General features: G+C 43.7%; 1 long non-coding RNA gene across 5 annotated transcripts; it reads right to left on the bottom strand.

Annotated features, from left to right (window-relative positions):
- Positions 1 to 276: 276 nt before the first annotated feature.
- LOC117198573 (uncharacterized) lies at positions 277 to 17,545 on the bottom strand. Of its 5 annotated transcripts, none has more exons than XR_007472102.1 (6): positions 17,089 to 17,545; positions 15,333 to 15,693; positions 10,405 to 10,670; positions 10,171 to 10,230; positions 7,212 to 7,337; positions 1,389 to 3,943 (listed from the first exon to the last, which is right to left on the bottom strand). It is a non-coding gene; the product is annotated as an uncharacterized LOC117198573 (long non-coding RNA). The 5 variants fall into 5 exon arrangements; XR_007472101.1 differs by having other exon boundaries at positions 1,389 to 3,946; XR_007472103.1 differs by lacking the exons at positions 1,389 to 3,943; positions 7,212 to 7,337 and adding an exon at positions 277 to 294 and having other exon boundaries at positions 17,089 to 17,541.
- Positions 17,546 to 18,277: the final 732 nt, after the last annotated feature.

Consider the following 18,277-nt stretch of genomic DNA (forward strand, 5'->3'; position numbering starts at 1 on the left):
CTTGAGTTTGAGCTCCCCAGTTCCCCAAAGCACCCCCACCCAATCGAGGCTTGACCCCCTCATTAGTATAGGACCTGCCTGGACACTGCAGGCCTCTGAGTTTGAGGCCACTGACCTCCTGTCGGAAATAAACTCTTATTGTAAGTCTGAGCTCCTCCTCCCTGGGGGCAGAAAGGAAAATCCTAGGGAGTGGGGATGTGTACCTTCCTTTCTTTGGAGGGAGAGCTCACCTCACACACCCCTGTTCTGCTTCCTGCTGGGATGAAATACAGGAGCTGGTTCCAGTGGCCCTTCCTAGAGATAAAGGACAGAGTAGCAACAGTCTGGGGAAGCCCCTTTCCAGGCTTGGAAAGATAACCCCATACCCCTCTCCCTTTGCTGGGCTAGGACTGACAGTCCTTTCCCTGGAACACGTCTGAGGTCACTACAGGTTATAAGGGACTTCAGTTAAAAAGAATCTGCATCATTTTCTTTCCTCCCACCCTTCCTTCCCAAAGGAAGGTGCTGGTTTGTTCACATGTTTCTCTCCCAATGGCAGGACACAGGGAGGGGTCTTAGGGTCATCTGGAACATAGAGGGCCTATCCCTCTTCAGACCCTAGAGACTGCATACCCATAAACACTTTTCCTTCTGTGGCTTCCAGTTCTGACCCAAAGCAAATTGTTGATGTTATAGGGGCAGTTCCAGCAAAGAAACATGACGGGAAATGTGGCAAAGGGTGGGGACCCACGCTCCCGGCACTCACATCCTCTCCACCAGAGCTGACTCAGGACCAACTGGAAAGCTGACTTCATGGCCTTTGGACTCTTTTACTGCCCCCCTCTTTGATAGTGCAACAAAATCAGCCTGTGCTTTTTCTGATTTTCAAAGCCTGATATCCATTTTGTGGATCTGGCAAACCCCAACTGAGCAAACAAATTTGCTAGACCTGAGGCCAACCCTCTCCAGTAAAGAGTTCTGGCTTAGGACATAGAAGTCAGAGCCAGGGCATGCAGAGTTGTCAAAAATCTGGGCAATTTGGGCTCTGAGGGAGGAAGACTAGGAAAGGGTGTGATTAAAGGCCAGGTCCTTGGGCTGAAAAACAAGGGCAGGGGTATGACCAGGTTATCTTGGACCAGTTAGTGGAGGGATGATGTGGGTGTCATTAGCAGGACTAGACCCTAGGATTGGAGGGATGAGGGGACGTGGCATTGGAGCTGTGTTTAGGGGTTTTTTTGTTTTGTTTTTTTGGCTGCCCCACGTGGCTTGCAGGATTAGGGCCCAGGGATTGAACCCCAGCCCTCAGCAGTGAAAACACAGAGTCCTAACCACTGGACCACCAGGGAATTCCCCAGGGGTCTTTAGACTTATGATCTGATACCAAAGTAGCTAAGAGACCCAAAACAATGATTCATGACTGGAGAACAGTTTGGGCGTGGTTAAAGGACCTGACTCTGGAATCTGGAAGGAAAAACAATGCTTCAGTGGTAGAGAAGGATACAGCAGAGACCTGAATAGAGACTAGAAGGAAGAGACAGAAGTCAGGGAAGGGAGCTTTCACAGAAGCCAAAGGGAGTGATCAGTCAGAAGAGGCAACCCAGCCCCCAGAGACCCGGGAAATTCCCTTGCTTCAGTGGGCATGTCTCCAGAACCTACATCATCCTCCCCATGCAACGAATCAGATCCTCCAATAAATCTACTAGGTTGATTGGGACTTATTTTTTCTCAAGCGTTGAATTCATGCAGAAATCCAGGTTGTGAAATTTAATTCCTTTCCAGACAGATGAGTGACTAAGGTACATAGCCTGAGCTTATTGAACAATTTATGAGAACAGAAAGACATGAAAACACGGGAAAAAATTGGTGTTTGAAAATAAAACAAATTGATTATTCTTACTTAAATAAAGCCTTCTACTTTTTTATTCCATCTGATTACAAAAAGTGGAAAAAACATGTTTATTAAGTTGTTACTGCCATCTTCACTCTCAAAAAGAGTATGGGGATGGGTGGGGGTCAAGACTTCTGAAACCCCCCCAGGAGGTGAGTGAGGTAGTGATCTGTGAGGAGCGGTGTCAGAATAAGGCTCCGCCCACAACCCCACCCACATAGGACTCCCTGAGTGTCCTCGGCTGCACCAGAAGGTGTAACTTACTGCTAAATCTTCCCAGTCTCCCTCCCTGCCTTGTAAAGCTTCTCCCTCAAAAGCTGTTCTCTGATGCATCCTGAGGTGTCCTTACCCATTCTCCCCGCACACACAGAGCTTCTATTCTGTATGCTCTGGGGTTTGTTGAGGAGCGACTTTTAGCCAAAGCCTCGTCCACACTCCTTGTGTGCTTATGATATCTTAGGGTGGATTCCCTGGAGAGACAATGAGGCAGAGAATTGAGTGGCTTATCGGGGAATGAGGACAGGACTGAGCAGAGGAAGAAGCTGACCTGCAATGTGTTCGAGATCATTCAGTTTCATGGGGACCCTGGGATCTGGGATGACCCTGTGGAGTTGTCCCAGCAGAGTCCGGCTAGGGTTTTGTCTCCCCGTATCAATCAGTCGTTGGCCAGGAGGCATCCCTTGGGAAGTGCAGCTCTCTGTGGCTGAGAGCAAGTCTAGTGAGGAATTCATCTCTGCAGCTATCAGCAGCAGTTGGCTGGAGCAGCCCCACCGTATCCCCACATAAGGATTCTCCCTACAGTGTGTGAAGAAAGCTGACTGATCACAAGAGCCTTGCCCACACTCCCTGCAAACACACAGCTCCTCCCTGAGTGAGCCATCTGGAGCCCTCCTGTTGGTTCTTTCCCCAATGCCTGTCAGCACTCCCTGAACACATGACGCTTCTCCTGAGTCGGCCACTGGATGTTCCATAAATGCTGACTTATTGCTAAAGCTTCCCCACAGTCCCTACACACACAATACTTCCCACCTAAGTGCGTCCTCTTTGAGCACTGAGGGTTGACAGCTACCCACACTCTGCACGCATAAGGCTCCTGCCCTGAATGTGCCTCACTGCCTGATGAGGGTCAACACATCTCTGAAGCTTCACTCACACCCCACACACACATACAGACTACTCCCCGCATGTCTCTCTGGCGTAAGAAGAGGTTCGACTAATTGCTAAAGTCCTGCCCAGGACCCCTGCATACACAAGACTTCTCCTCTCAGTGTGTCCTCTGGTGTCTTATGAGACTTGACTTGTTGCTAAAGCCTCGTCCACACTCCCTGCAAATATAATACTTCTCCCCTGAGTGTGTCCTCTGGTGCACAAGGAGGAGTGATTTCTGGCTAAAGCCCCGCCCACACTCCTTGCACATGTAAGGCTTCTTCACTGTGTGTGTCCTCCGGTAATTAATAAGGGTTGACACCTGGCTGAAACTTCGGCCACACTCACTATACACATAAGCCTTCTCCATTGAGTGTGTCCAATGGTGTCTGATGAGGTTCGACTTATCTTTAAAGCCTCGCCCACACTCCCTGCAGACATAGGGCTTCTCCCCTAAGAGGATGGTCTGGTTTGTAATGCAGTTTGATTTGGGGCTACAGTCTAGTTCACGTTCTTGACAGTTGACTGCTCCAGAGCTTGAGGTTTCTAATTCCTTCATTTCTTTGTCTGCTTGCAAAGGGTTTACCCTTTGGGCTGCGCTGCCCTCTATTTCTACCACTGCGCTGCCTTCTCCAGGACTTGCTGACTGTTCTCAGGGTGGGCTGGGCAATGCACATAAGGGCCGTCTCTCCTCTGTCCTCGAGCACCAGAGTCTGGAGTCACCTTCTTTCTCTTGGCCTTCTGTGTTTTCACTCCAGCAGCTGTGAGCAGAATACTGCTGCCCCCGATGCCCCAGGCCAGAATCCCCCAGGTGGAAGTGATTTTCTACACACACACCCGGGAAGATCTGCAGCGTGTGTTAGCTGAGGAACCGCTGACAGAAAAAGGCCAGAAGGCAGGAAGAACAGGGGTAGATCTCTGGCTTTGGTTCTGCTGGAGAGAGAAGGTTTTCAGTTAGAGAAGCCCTAAGTAGGGCTGCTGGGCCGTTCTGCCTTGTCTTAGGACAGAAAGTGTCTTACTGCCACAGCTGTAATTGACAATATACATACAACACAATTTGTTTCCCACCAATAATTCCTTTACATTCCACTTCTACACATTCCATTTTCTATTGCAATCCAGAAAATCCATAACAAAAGCATCTTCTATATGTCAGTCAGACTAGGTACCTTTTTGCTCTGCAAGTAGCCTCAACTACCCTTAGACTTTTCCTCTGACTAAATCATCTAAGTCTATATCACATTGATATAGACTGTCCACAACTCTGTTCTACTTGGAGGTAACAGTCTCTATGACCTATGTGGAAACCTCTTTCATGTCTTTTCTATTACAAAATAGAAGACTGATATACAAAAAAAGTCACTAGGTCTGAAGGCTTTCAAATGTAGGAAACAGTATATGAAACAGTGGTTAAAGAGACTGTATATGAAATAAATCTGAATTTCCAGTTGTCCACCCACAAACAAATACTAAAAATTTCTAAGTACTAGGTTCTCTACTAAAGTACTGTGGATTCAGCAGTGGACAGAAAGACATGCTCCATGATTTCAGGATTCTGGTACCTTGTGCCCAAACTAATCCCATTATAGTGACATCAGACGTGGCTATGGGATTTGCTTTGGCCAACAAAGGTTAGTGAAAAGTTAGTGCTTCTTCCAAACAAGTTTTAAGAGGCAGAGTATGGTTCTATCATTGCTGTTTTCCCTCTTCCTTAAGAATCCCATGACCCAGATAGAGGCTGTTCCTTTTGCCTAGATCCCAGAGCCAGTAGAGCTGAACCAATAGAGCTGTATACCTGAACTGTAGACAGTAGATATTAAGTAAGAAATGAACATTTGCAAAGTTTGGGGTTGTTTGTTATCACAGCATTACCTAGCCTAAACTAACTGAAATATTTCCCCTATGAAAGCTTTAAAGATTATTTCAGGGAGTACCTTTGAAGAAGAGACATCATAACATGAACATGTGAAGAACTAGAGAAAGAGAGACTGGTTTAGGAGGAAAAATAGTATGATCTCAATTTATCTCAATTATCTCAAATAAGTTTGAGAATAAACTTGTGCTGTCTTGTAACCAAATAGAAATATGAAGATAAAGCACAGGTGAGACAGTGACAAAGAAAATGGATTCATTATAATAGGTGATGGGTAAAATCGGTGAAGTTCACAAACTGTTCAAGGGTGTGAATACTGACATAGAAAAAAAGAGAATGTGACACTAGTCCTATGGACCCTTACAGTCCAAAGAAAAGAAAAAAGTAAGAGAAAAGCCCACAAGAGACGTAAGAGGCAGGAGAACTGCAGGATATTGTGGTGCTGAGCAAGACAAAGGACACAACTTCAAGAAATGCAAGTGGGATCCAGGCATTCAATATCAAGACTAATCTGAACAAGGTCATTTTGATATTTTCCTTGGAACCCGTTAAACATATTAACACAGAGAAGGAAGATAATATGACAAGAGAAAAATAAAAACAAAATCTAGTTAGACTGACTAGCTAAGGCCAAATCAAAACACACAGAACCAGACTGAAACAGATGAATCCACACTTAATTAGATGGAGCTCAAACGAGATGAAATCAGATCAAAACATGTCAAAGAAGATGAAAATGAAAAAAGTAAACCTGATTAATCCATATCAGGGAAATAGCTATGCCATTTAAGGAAACACCTGAAGAAACTCCTGCCTAAAACTAGTTTGTGTCTCCAAAAATGTGATTTTTCTCTACCTGATTTATCTAGAACTACAGGAATATCTAGAACCACGCTATCCAATATGGTAGCCACCAGCTGTATGCTTCCTGAGCACTTCAAATGTGGCTGGTCTGAGCGAAAATGTGTTCTAAGTATAAAATAACAACCAGATTTTGAACACTTAGTACAAAAATAAAGAGTAAAATATCTAATTAATTTTTATATTGATTATATGTTGACATGAAAATATTTTGATATATTGGGTTAAATAAGATATTATTAAAATTAATTTCATCCATTTACTTCTACTTTTTTAAATGTGGTTACTAGGAAATTTAAAATTACCCACATGGCTCACATTATATTTCTACTGGACAGCACTGATTTAGAACAAGGGGTGGGAAAACTATGGCCCACAAGCTAAATCTGGCCCTCTATTTCTGCACAGTCTACAAGCTAAGAATGACTTTTAAATTTTTAAAGAGTTGGAAAAAAATCAAAAGAACAATAATACTTCATGATACATTAAAATTACATGAAATCCAAAATTCAGTGTCCACAAAAGTCTTACTAGAACACAGCTATACTCATTCATTTACCTGTTGTCTATGGCTACTTTAGCCCTACAAGGGCAGAGTTGAGAGTGGTTACAGAAACCATATCACCCACAAAACCTAAAATAGTTACTTTCTGGCCCTTTACAGAAAAAGTTGGCCAACCCCTGATCCAGAGAAATGTCACAATCAAAAGTATTTATCAACCTAGATTTAAAGGATCGATGTCAGTTTTTAAATAAATGAAAAAAATATGGCTTATGAAACTCAAAAGCCATACAAACTTTGATATTTAATGTTAACTTCTGTCTTAGAAGGCATTTCTCACTGCTCTCCCCTTGCATACTGTGCCTCCACTGTAGTTCCTTATACCCAGCAGGCACCCCAATTCCTTAGGGCCTTAGCACCGATGAGGCCCTCCACCTGAAATGCTCTTATCCTAGATACCTAGAGTTCTAACTCCCTTTGGTCAAATGTTACCTTCTTGGTGATTTCAAATACCCAGTTTCAAAATTCAGCCAGCCACACTCTCACACTTAATACTCCTTTATCCGGTTCTATTTTATTATTATTTTTTACTACGTAGTGCTTATCACCTTCTAACATACCATATTATAATATCCCTATATATGTAATAACAAAAATGGAGTATACCCTTTAAAAATTGTGAATCACTACGTTGTACACCTGAAACTTATGTAATATTGTAAATCAACTATACCTCAATAAAAAAGAAAATTAAACATATGCAAAAATTTTTAAATAATAATAATGTCCCTGAATATGAAGCTTTTTGTTAGCTGTCTCCCTACAGTAGAAAGTAATTCCCCATGGGCAGAGATTACCACTTCATTCACTAACATGTTCTAAGTGTCTAGAACATTTTCTGCCATATGGGAGGTGGTCAGTAAATCTCCACTGAATTAATGAAGGAAAGAACACTGCCTCACCAATGAGAGCAGATTCCTATAATTCTCCAGCAACACTTCTCTGTATAGGTCCCTCTGCTCAGAGCTCAGTCTCTTCCATTCTGCCTCTGTGAAGACCACAGCCACATCCCTGAATGTAACTGGTACCTATAAACAAGCAATAAATTAAGGGACATACAGCAAGTCCCCATCAGTCCTCCCACTATGAGGAACATAGCTGGTGGCCCCAGAGAGTCTGGATATGCAAGAAGTTGATCTAATTCTTTTCAGAGTACATGGTTCTCTGTATCAAGTTCTTCTGGGCATTATTACTACGGCTTTGTGTTAAAATCTGAGGAGCACATAACTGATGCATAAAACTCATTCCTGGCCCTCGGACGCTTTTGATTTCTTTGGAGAAATGATTTGTGAATCAATTTGAAAACCTAAAGCAGTGCTCAATGACCCTGAGGAATGGAGGAATTCTGAGATGAAGAGTAGGGCATGCACTGGAGAAGAAAAAAAGCATCATGTACACAAGGCTTGTGCTGGGCATTAGGGAATAGAGACGATTTAGAGGAGAAAATGAAAGAAAACGTCAACCATAGAGAAAAGCAGGAGTGAACAGATGGAGCCCGGAATAAGCATTTTTGAAGAGTTCGGGTTATACTAAATGGGATCTGCAAAATCTGTCTTTGCCTGTTATTTTAACCTTTTTAAAATAAAGCCCTCAATGCTTCACTCATCACGTAGAGCAGTACAGGTGTACCTCATTTTACTGCACTTTGCTTTATTGCCCTTCACAGACATCAAGTTTTCTACCATTGAAGGTTCGTGGCAACCCCAAGTCAAACAAGTCTATTGGCGCCATTTTTCCAACAGCATTTGCTCACCACGTGTCTCTGTGTCAGATTTTGGTAATTCTCACATTTCAAATGTTTTTATTATTATTATATTTGTTACAGTGATCTGTGATGAATGATCTTTGATGTTACTACTGCAACTTGCTGAAGGCTCAGAGGATGGTTAGCATTTTTTAGCAATAAAGTGTTTTTTAAAGATTTTTTGGATGTGGACCATTTTTAAAGTCTTTATTGAATTTGTTACAATAATGCTTCTGTTTTATGTTTTTGGTTTTTTGGCTGTGAGGCATGTGGGATCTTAGCTCCTTGACCAGGGATCGAACCTGTACCCCCTGCAATGGAAGGCGAAGTCTTAACCACTGGACCTCCAGGGTCCAATAAAGTATTTTTTAATTAAGGTATGTATATTGTTTTTTCACACATAATGCTATTGAACACAGAATAGACTACAGTATAGTGTAAACATAACTTTTATATTCACTGAGAAACCAAAAATTTCACGTGTCTCACTTTACTGTGATATTCACTGTACCATGGTGGTCTGGAACCAAACCCACAATATCTCCAAGTTCTGCCTAGACTTCAATAAGCTTCCTGGAATGAAAGCAGGGCATTTAGCTTACTTTGCTTCCTAGCCCCAACCCCACTGGACATTCTCTAGGAGTATAACTTTGTGTCTATAGTGTATCAATGAATGAACAACTCATAACCAATAGGGGAAGATGAATTTACAATCCAGTGAGCTTATAATTTAACTCATAGAACTGAAAAGTTGTTTTCATTTTACAGACCGGAAAATTTATTTAGGCTTTCTCTCATTCTTAAATTCATATATTCTTTCTTTCCCTTTCCCTCCTTCTCCCTCCCCTTATCTATATAATTTTTCTTTGAATATTGGACATTTTAGGTAAAATATTGTAGCAACTCTGGATACCAACCCTGCCATCTTCCTAGGTTGTGGCTGTCTGCTTGTTCATTTGTTTTGAGACCTGTCTGGATTAGTTCGATGAAGGTTATTTCCCTGAAGCAGTGGCTCCTCAGAGGGTGCAGCCTTGAGCAAACACACAGTCACCCAGACCTTCCCCCTCCTGACAGAGGGCTCTCTTTGTGTCTCTCCTTGACTTCCCCGTTAAGCTTCCAGCAGGTCTGCCTCTATTGGTATCACACCCGACTGTTAGCCTCCACTATTGGTTGCTGATTGCTCTACTGTTTTCAACAATGTCCTGGAGTATAAATGGCTCCATAGTCTGATCCAATTAAAGTCAGATCCTTTTGCAGGGGTAATTTTGAGGCCAGTATTTGAGACTTACTCCGACCCGTAGGAGAGCTCCTCTCAGCAATTTCTTTCCCTGCTTTCTCCGTTAAACTTCCAGGTGATCTGCCATTTCCCTTGTTGCTATCACAGGCTTCTCAGTTTCCTCTTAATTGCTCACCACCAAAATCTCCACTGTTTTCAACAACACCCTAAGACTTCAACTTCCCTGCTCAGTTCCACACAAAGCCAGTCCCCTTAGGGAGCGCTGTAGAGCTCTCTGTTCCTATGGCCTGCCTCCCACCAGGGCAGGACCTCTGCACCACTACTCAGAGGTGGCACAGGACTGGCAGACCACTTCGCTCAGTGTGACACTCCTGCTCTAACAGTGGGGCACTGGGCAGGGGTGGCAGCTCCTTTTCTTCTCAGCATGCTTCTCCTAGCACAGGATCTCTGTCTGCCCTATGAGCAAGATGGGGATAAGGCAATAAGGTCCCTCCTGATTCTTGACCACCTGTGCCTGAGACAGAGCTTCCATCATACAAATAGGGTCATCATACAAATAGAGATAGAAAATGCCAGACTTCTTGGCCATACTTGCCTGCCACACTGAGCTGGGGGGAATAAGAATTGCTGGTAGCTTGCCCCTCCCAGGGAAAAAGACTGGGAACTGGGGGAAGAAAGTCCCATCTTCTTAGCTGTACCCATTTGGAGTACAGCTTCCATTACACTGAGCTGAAGGGTGACCAGGAGGGAGCAGGTTGTGGGACAAATGCCACAGACACTTGCTGATTTAGTAGATTTTCTTGAATAAATGTTTCGCTACTTGCCACATGTCCTTAAGAGCAATTTTGAGAGACTTTAAATAAATGTAACCCCAACTCACCAGTATTTTGGACTTTTCCCTCCTTTTCTTGAAGCCAGTCAGTCTTGTGAGAAGGCAAACCTAGAGAAGGAAAAAGAAGCTATGCGAAACTGGGGCTCCCATGGTGCTGCCAGAGCAGCTCCTCCGTGACTTGTGAAGAGGAAGTCGCCACTTGCCTGTGATCACAAGGCATTCGCAGTAAACCTGGAGCCCTGCTCCCCCTCTTCACCTCTCTGGACCCTCAACAGCACTCACCTTTTGCCTTGTGATTCTGAGTCGGTGTCTTCACAGTTTCCGCAACTTCCCTGTTCTCCAAAGGCAACATCTCCTCCCAGTCCTGCTCTCTCCAGGCAGAAGGATCAGGCAACATCATGGCCCCAGAGTCAGCCCCGTGTTCGCCTTGAAATTCTGCCAGGAGGCCTGGTAGAAATGATTTCATCTCAAGATCAATTTCTGCTGCCTGGTGTGATTCCTCCAAAACTTACTTATAAAAGCCCAACTTGTTGCCATGCAGCCGGGACCTGTGGGACAGAGAAGCAATTTGACATTGCTGGGACCCTTACTGTGGGCCCTATGCCTGTGCCTCTTCAGCAGGGATCCTGTCCTCTCACACAATATACATAGAGTCTCAGTCCACAAGGTTCCTTGCTTTTTTTTTTACCTCATTCCTTTCTAGCCTGTAGGCCCTTTGTGGTAGATATCATCAACATTCCCAATTATTTGTTTCTCTGTATAATTCTCTGCCCCTGACATCAGGCTTGGTCTCATGACTTGCCCTGGACAAGGAAATGTGACTGAAAGTGACAGTGCCACTTGTAAGCACCACGTTATTCCACCATCTCTCATGTTCTGAGAACAGAGGAAAGGTAAACCTACTCTAAAAGAAAAAAAAAAAACAAGGAGGTACTTCCCTGACAGTCCAGTGGTTAAGACTCCACACTTCCACAGCAGCGGGTGCACGTTCAATCCCTGATGGGGGAACTAAGATCCCGCAAGCCACAGGGCATGGCCAAAAAAAAACACACATAAAATCCAAAAGCCAGTAAGGAAGTGGTGGGTATATTTTATTACATATCAATTAAAAGGTTCAGTTTAACAAGGACCCCTTTAGGAAAGGTGGGGGGTGGGGAGCAGGGTTTAATATGTGTGTTTAATCTTTGATTGTCTTTTCATAAAAAATACTGCCGGATAAACAACAAGGTCCTACTGTATAGCATGGGAACTATATTCAAAATCCTGTGATAAACCATAATGGAAAAGAATATGAAAAAGAACAGATATACGTATAACTGAATCACTTTACTGTACAGCAGAAATTAACACAACATTGTAAATCAACTGGACTTCAAAAAAATTTTTTTTAAATACTGGAGGTATATATAGAAAAATAATAAAAATGATTATCTATGGGAAATAAACCTATCTTTGTTTGCAGTCATGACTGTATCCTAGAATCCAAAAGTCCAAATAAAAACTAGAAGTTGTAGCAGCTCATACAACTCAATATCAAAAAATCGCAGCTCATACAACTCAATATCAAAAAAACAACTCAATTAAAAAATGGGGGGACTTCCCCGGTGACGCATTTGTTAAGAGTCTGCCTGGCAATGCAATGGACGCGGGTTCAAGCCCTGGTCTGGGAATATCCCCCATGCCAGGTAGCAACTAAGCCCGCGAGCCACAACTACTGAGACTGCATGCCACAACTATTGAAGCCCGTGCACCTAGAGCCCGTGCTCTGCAAAAAGAGAAGCCACCACAATGAGAAGCCCACACACCGCAACGAAGAGTAGGCCCCGCTCTCCACAACTAGAAAAAGCCCACACACAGCAACGAAGACCCAACGTAGCCAAAAATTAATTAATTAATTAAAAAAAAGAAAAAAGGGCAGAAATCTGCAGAGACATGGATGGACCGAGAGACTGTCATACAGAGTGAAGTCAGAAAGAGAAAAACAAATATCGTACAATATCACTTATATGTGGACTGTAGAAAAATGATAGAGATGAACTTATTTGCAAAGCAGAAATAGAGTCAAAGATGTAGAGAACAAACTTACGGTTACCAACGGGGGAAGGGAAGGTAGGTTGAATTGGGAGATTGAGATTGACATGTATAGACTACTATGTATAAAATAGATCACTAATTTGAGAACCTGCTGTATAGCACAGGGAACTCTACTCAATGCTCTGTGGTGACCCAGATGGGAAGGAAATCTGAAAAAGAGTGGATATATGTATACGTGTAACTGATTCACTTTGCTGTACAGCAGAAACTAATACAACATTGTAAAGCAACTATAGTCCGATAAAAATTAATTTTAAAAAAAGGGAAGATGTTTAGTGAAGACTGATACACAGTATGGCACCTAGAGACCTCAAATTTTCAGTATACACAGAACATGGACTGGATAAGAAGCATTGCCACCAATGAATATACAATTCTGCTTTCCAACTTTTTACCAACACTAGGAATTATCTAACTTTTTAATCTTTGCTAATCGAATACATTAAAAATATCCACTTTTTGGAAGATAAAATAAAATAAAATATAAAAAAAATGAGCAGAAGATGTGAATAGACATTTTTCCAAAGAGGACATGAAGATGGCCAACAGGCACATGAAAAGATGCTCAACATCACTAACCATCAGAGAAATGCAAATTAAAACTACAGTGAGATATCACCTCACACCTATCAGAATGGCCATCATCAAAAAAAACACAAATAACAAGTGTTGGTGAGAACAGTTGATGGGAATGTAAATTGGTGCGCCCACTGTGGAAAACAGCATGGAGGTTCCTCAAAACACTAAAAATAGAAGTATTATATGATCCAGCAATTCCACTCCGGGTATATACCTAAAGAAAACAAAGACACTAATTTGAAAAGATACATGCACCCCAATGTTTACAGAAGCATTATTTACAACAGCCAAGATATGGAAACAACCTAAATGTCCATCAACAGATGAACAGATAAAGATGTGGTATACATGTACTACAATGGAATATTACTCAGCCATAAAAAGAATGAAATTTTGCCATTTGCAACAACATGGATGGACCTGGAGGGTACTATGCTTTAAGAAATAAGTCAGAGAGAAAGTTTGTACCCAACATCTCCTCATTTCCCCTATCTGCAGCCCCTGGCAATCACCACTGTACTCTCTGCTTCCCTGAGTTCAGCTTTTTAAAATTCCACATATAAGTAAGATCACACAGTATTTGTCTTTCTCTGTCTGACTTATTTTACTAAGCATAATACCCTCCAGGGAATATAGCCAATATTTTATAATAACTGTAATGGAGTATAATTTTTAAAAATTGTGGATAACTATGTTGTACACCTGAAACCTATATAATATTATAAATCAACTATACCTCAATAAAAGAAAAACTAGAAGTAGTAAGTTAATTTAAATTTAGCAAGGTGGCTGGACATGAGGGGTCAACATACAAACATCAATTGTATTTTTAAATACTAGTCAGAAACAACTGGAGAGTTACATTTTAAAAACATTTCCAAAAATTCAAGAACATAAAATGTATAGGAATGAATTTGAAGAGATGTGCAAACATTCTACACTGAGAACTACAAATGTTACTTTGAGAAATTAAAGACCTAAATAAATAGAGAGATATACTTAGTTTGTGGGCTGGAAAACTCAGTGCTCTTGAGACGTCGGTTCTAACCAAACTGATCTACAGATTCAACACAATTCCAATCAAAATCCCACAAGACTTATTTTTGTTGAAAACATCTAGCTGATTCAAAAAAATATTTGGAAATGAAAAGGACCTTGAATAGCTAGAATAACCCTGTAAAAGAAGACTTATGATAAATGGTTTCAAGACTTAGTATAGGGACTTCCCTGGTGGCGCAGTAGTTAAGAATCCACCTGCCAATGCAAGGACAGGGGTTTGATCCCTGGTCCGGGAAGATCCCACATGCCCCGGAGCAACTAAGCCCATGCACCACAACTTCTGAGCCTGCGCTCTAGAGCCCACAAGCCACAACTGCTGAGCCCGCGTGCCACAACTACTGAAGGCCACGCACCCTAGAGCCCATGCGCCACAACTACTGAAGGCCATGTGCCTAGAGCCCATGCTCCGCAACAGGAGAAGCCACTGCAATGAGAAGCCCGCACGCCACAACAAATAGTAGTCCCTGCTCACTGCAAACTACAGAAAGCCCGTGCGCAGCAACACAGACCCAACGCAGCTAAAAATAAATTTAAAAATTTTTTTAAAAATATAAAAACAACAGACTTAGTATAAAGCTGAAGCTATCAAGACAGTGTGATGTTGATTAAATTAACAGAAGAGACTGTCCAGAAATAAACCCACACTTACATAGTCAATGATTTTCAACAAAGGCACCAAAGCAATACAATGGTAAAAGGAGAGTAGATTCAACAAATGGTGCTATAAACAAGTACTATGTCAAACCTCAAAACCTCAAACCATACACAAAAAAATACATCAAAATGGATCATAAACATAAATGTAAAAGCTAAAACTTTAAGCTTCTAGGAAAAAAAATCATAGGAGAATACCATCATGACTTTGGTGTAGGCAAAGAATTCTGAAACAGAACACAAATTCCAGTTGTTGGAGGTGATGGTTACACGGGAGTACATGTCTGTCAAAATCCATTGAAACATATACTTCAGATCTGTGTAGTTGGTTGTATATAAATTATACCTCAGTTTTTTTAAAAAGGGTAAATTTAAGTCCTTCTCAGTTAAGGACACATAATGAAACATTTATAAGTGAAATGATATGATGTCTAGAATTAGCTTTAAAATAATTCTGCAAAAAAAGGTGGGAGGCAGGGGTGGTATATGAAACAACCTTGAACATGAATTGATTATTGTTGATGCTGGACGATGGATTTGTAGTTTCTATGTGAAAAGTTAACCACCAAAAAAAAAAGGCATTAATTATGTAATTTTGTTCTTATGTTTTAACTTAGAAGAAAGCCCTCTGGCAGCAGTTACATGCTCCAAAGATGTGTTGTAGAAATTAACAGTGCAACTCTTATCCGTCACATGTAACAAAGAGAGGAATCATATGTGAGCGTAGGTTTGTTCAAATAAGTCAGTGCTGAGGGAATAAAATATTACAGAGATTGTAAAGCCCAGTGCCTGGCACAGAACAACTCCCAATAAGTGGTAGTTACCATCATTTTTTATTTTACAACAGCTGACACAGTCTTGGGAATCCAGCAGCCAGGATGAAATGTTGCTAGGGCAAGGACGGTGGTAACCTGAATGAGAGCACTTGTCTGGGGTAATATTCCCTGTTAAAGGCCTTTGCCCTTAAATCAGCCCTGGTATCCTACAGAAACAAGCAGGTCCTCTGAGCCTCAAATGGAACACTGCAGGGCACAAAACGTCAGGATGAGCAAAGGAAATTTGCCCAAGGTCTGGAGAACAGAAGACACTGCAGAAACATGGAAGGTGAGTGGTATCCACCTGCAAGAAGTCCTCTTGTTCTCTATACAGTCCTCTCTGGGCAGGCAGGGATGTGAGAAGGTGAACCTGAGGATGAAACAGGCAGTGTGAGCTTCAGGACTGTCTCTTGGCCCCCAGATACCAAGCTAAAAATCCCCAAGCTTAAAATAAGGGGTGCTCCTCTTCTTTAAAAAACAAAAACAGCCTCAGATCTGTCAAAGAAGAATGTAGACAGCTTCCTGGGGACACAGTCATATGTGGGCATCAAAATACAGCCTGTCCTGATATGCTATTAAATAGGAAAATCATCCTTTGTTACTAATAATAATTAACACTTACTAAACTCTTACTATACACCACAGACAATTCCAGGCACTGTACAACTTTTGTCTCCCAAAGGCCCGGAGTTAGGTCTTCTAATAAACTGAAGTGACAGAGCTAGAAAGTGCCTAGATTTGATCTCTAGCTGTGGAGTGCCATGGCCTTAGCCCGTTGGATGAGTTGTAATGTCAGTGATGGTCAACCCCTACCGGGTGTGACAGTTCTCAAAGCATATCCAAAGACAAGTTGAGGAGATGTATATGAAACAGGATTGTCTGTGAATTAATGAATGTTGAATCTGGTGATACGTCCATGTGAGTTTACTGTACTATTCTACTGCGTGGGTTTAAAATTTGACCTTACCCCAAAATTAAAGTCCTGATACCTGGGTTTCACCAGATCCCAGAAGTGATTTGGACAGTTGGCCAGCAGCCCTCAGAGGTCCCCACACTACCTAATCTGGGTAAGTCCCAAACTAGAGGTCTGAACCCCAACACATGAGGGAAAAGCATTCTAAGAGAGGGAGAATTAGCCAAACAAGCCACTTACATTACAACCAAATCTGGGATCTTTGTCATAAAGCAGAGTGGGCCCCGGGATGAGGACAAACCGTGGGACAAGAGATCCCAGAGAAGCAGACCTGCCTGCACTCAAAAAACTGCCTAGATGCAGGCCCCAGCGGTGCAGTGCACCATCACTGTAGGATGTCTGCCTCAGGCCCCAAACCTCCCCATTTTCTAAAAACCCAAGGAACTCCAGAGCCAAGACACTCCACCACCCCTTACGGATATTTTGCCCACGTCGAACTCACCTCCACCCACCGCCAACAAGCCAACGCAGAGCAGGGCCTGAGATGCTCTCTCCTCCACCCCACCTCCGCCCAATCACCATTGGGTCATATTCAGCCCCATCAAAAACAAAACTTGACATTCACGATCAGTCCTGGGTTCCCACAACCGTTCAGGGATGCGGGACGCACGTAAGTGCTCCCAGGCCAAACAACACCCAGGGACACATGGCCCAAGCCGCGCCCCCAGCCCCCATCACAAGGGATGTCTATTTGGCCCTGGCTGAACACACCCCTACACCCCAAATAAACGCCGGGGATGCGCACTGGAGCTGCCCCCTACTCGTAAATTGTTTGGCCCAGAATATACCCACCCCGTTTCCAAGAAAGAAATTTGAGTTCCAGGTCTCTCGCCCCAGCCGAGGAGTGAAGTTCCGCGTAACGCCCCGCAATTCAGGGATTCGCAGCTAGAGGAGTCACCCCATTTCCCCGCCACAAACGCGCACCTCGAGCCGCGCCCCCTCCTCCAAGCACGAAACCGCCCGAACCCGCCGGCCTGGGCCGCCGCACTCCCCCAGCAGCCGCACTCCTCCCCAACTCCCAACCCTAGGCCCTGCCCGGCCTATCCCCACCCTACTGCAGCAGGGGAGGGACACCGTGGGGCCACGGGCCCGGCAGGCCTCGCTCTCCAAAGAGGACCCGACCGCTCACCCCGCCCTCGGCCGCTCAACTACACCAGAACTACAGTTCCCAGAATCCTCGCGGACTCCCTTCCCGCTGGCCGTCCCAGGAGCCGCTTGTGGACCGCGCGGTTAATTTACCACGACAGTGGTTATGTAGTGACAGCCTACCCGTCTCTGTTTATAAAATACCCATGCATAAACAGGTAGTGGTTCCCGAATGAAATCTCTGTTCCCTCTGCCTGTTCGCTTGAAAGATTCCCCAGAAGCCTCTGCGGCCGCTTACGTGACGGCTTCCAGGTCCACACCCTCCGCGCTCAGGGTCACCCGGCGAAGGCAGTTCCGGTTGGCTTGTGGAGGGTCCGGCTTCCGGTTGCGAGCATCTCAGGTGGATTTTTCCTATCGTGACCAGGCTAAATTCCCTGGGCTTAGGCGCTAAAATATGCATGCCACCTTCCGCGAGCACCATCTAAGTTTGGCTCTGTGCTGTTCGCTCACCCCTGTGTTCATTGCCATTTTACTTGTGGGGGGCGGGGGAGTTGGCGGTTGGAAAACGGACTGCGGAGGTAAAGCGGACTCCCAAAGTCTCTGTTGATCCCTTACACTCAACTCCGGCGCTCTCCTTGCCGTGTAGTCACTTTCCCCTCGTCAAGGTTCTCAGGGTTAGTGACAAGCTCACATCCAGTTCCTAGAGGATGGAAGTGATCTCGGGTGGCCTCGGCCTGTGGTGGTTTGAAGCAGCGTCTCAGTTCCCAGACCAGAGATTGAAGCTGCGCGCCGTGGCATTGAGAGCACGGAATCCTAACTGCTGGACCACGAGGGCCAGTGGCTAGTGACAAGGCCCTGGATCGTCTGCTTTGTAGAAGTGGATTTCAGCAAAGAG

Source organism: Orcinus orca, chromosome 16, assembly GCF_937001465.1.
Source record: "Orcinus orca chromosome 16, mOrcOrc1.1, whole genome shotgun sequence".
NCBI classification, from domain to species: domain Eukaryota; kingdom Metazoa; phylum Chordata; class Mammalia; order Artiodactyla; family Delphinidae; genus Orcinus; species Orcinus orca.